Raw genomic sequence first — 735 nt, 5'->3', positions numbered from 1 at the left:
ATTACTGCCAGAAAAGAAAGGTAATTATGAATGGGGAGGTCATGAGCTTAACTGCTGGAGGCTGCAAGTGAGGGCGGAGCAGTGGAAGAAGCCCTGGTCATGCCCTCTCCAGCGATGGGCAGCCGGGCAGGACGGCCCCATGGAGTGACCCGGCACGTAGCAGTTCTCAGGGGAAAAACAGGGTATGAAATTCAGGTGACGCGGCCCTGAGTCCAGGGCTAGGGCTGCCGGCTCCGTTTGAATCTATTCTGGGGTTTCCAGACAACACAGATGTGCCCATGGACTCGTGTATGTCCATTACGGATTATAGAGCGTCAGGAAGGCAAACACACGTGACATTGTCAAAAGCCACTGGGCTACTGTACAAATCAGATTCAACATTGAATGCTGATTTTAATGAACGCCCTATAATTTCTCCCCTGGGTGCCTCAGCATCTCCTGGAGGTTGTGTCCAGAGCAGTGCTGGAGGCTGGCAGGCGCTGGCTCGCAGACCCAGGGCAGGACAGCGCCTGGCGCGGGTGGTGCGCGGGGCAGCGGAGCAAGGGCACGCATGGGCGGTGGGGGCGGCTGCAGCGGGGGCCAGGCAGGCGGGTGAGAGGCAGGGCGTGTGCCCCCAGCCAGGGCACGCCCCAGCCCGGCTCCCCACGTCCCACTGGGGCTGCACAGGCCCAGGCGCTGCGGCACTTCCCGCCGCCGCCAGCAGGGGGCGTGCGCTTTCCAGCCAGGCGCCCCCGG

This window comes from Alligator sinensis, unplaced genomic scaffold, assembly GCF_000455745.1.
Source record: "Alligator sinensis unplaced genomic scaffold, ASM45574v1 scaffold1030_1, whole genome shotgun sequence".
NCBI lineage: Eukaryota > Metazoa > Chordata > Crocodylia > Alligatoridae > Alligator > Alligator sinensis.
The sequence above is the reverse complement of the archived record's forward strand: the minus strand, read 5'-3'. Positions refer to the sequence as shown.